This window comes from Haliaeetus leucocephalus, unplaced genomic scaffold, assembly GCF_000737465.1.
Source record: "Haliaeetus leucocephalus isolate CR32 unplaced genomic scaffold, Haliaeetus_leucocephalus-4.0 Scaffold217, whole genome shotgun sequence".
In the NCBI taxonomy this organism is placed as follows: Eukaryota; Metazoa; Chordata; class Aves; order Accipitriformes; family Accipitridae; genus Haliaeetus; species Haliaeetus leucocephalus.
The window spans coordinates 12,992,592-12,993,727 of NW_010972653.1; positions in this window are offsets into that span (position 1 = coordinate 12,992,592).

Sequence of the window (1,136 nt, forward strand, 5' to 3'; positions counted from 1 at the left end):
TTCTCTGGCCGGAGGCTGGTAGACAGTGGCCACGTCTCTGCTCTTGTGCTCTGCTGCCCTCCAGACCCGGCTGAATTTCTCTGAACTGCTCATCAGGAATGGTCCTGCTGCCCATGCTAACCCCTGAACCACGCTCTGAACAATTCCTGTGGATGGGCTACTTGGTTCAAATGAAAAACTTGTTGGAGAACCTTCTTAATTAGTAGAGGCATTTAAGTTCCCATGCCCAGGCACTGCTTAGTTTAAAAATATAGGTACATTTAATTCAAATGCAGAAATGAGTGTTTCAAATTTTTCTCTTTACCTAAAATCGCTATTATATGGTAATGCAGTTTCGATCCCCAGCTTCACAATAACACAGTATCAGTATCGTGACCCATCATATCATAAATTGATGGCCAGGGTTGTATGGAATATTTGTACTGGTGCAGAACTGAACTCAGGTCTTCTGAGACCTATGTCCACGCTCTAATCAGTACACCATTTTGCAATGAAACTGCATACCAAAAAGTAACTACTCAAAATAACCCTTTTCCATTCTACTGATATCTACCTATTTTAGCAACCATCTTGATTACCAGCAAGAGCAGCTCTTTCTTTAAATAATCTCTATACGCATAAAAAAGTATGGAATTATGTTTTATGACTGTAAAAATCCTCTGGAATAAAAAAAAAACTAAACTGTAATAGTTCAAAGGTAAATTACAATTTATCAATCATATTTAAAACTTTTCTGTATTAGAAATTTTATCCTGGTGCAACTAGGACTCCTTGCTGTACTCACATATATCCACAGTACAGGCGCATGTTTAGTAGCCTGCATTTAATATTATCCATGTTTGGTTTACCTCAGTACTATAGCATTAGAAATTGGCCATGTGCGGCTTAAACAGTACACATACCTCTACAGTGAGATTTCATTAACAAACCCACAAAACTAGGAGAAATTTGCATGCAAACATGTATTATTGGATTTTTTTTCCAAGCTATAGGACAAGATTCATATTGTTTGTCTACCAAACTTAGTTTCTTGTGATCTCAAAACTTCTTTTGCAAGAATCTTCCTCTATGCAATTTATATTTTTAGTCTATTCTCTGGTGGGATTTTTGATTTTTGTGTGGTTTTTTGTTTTTTT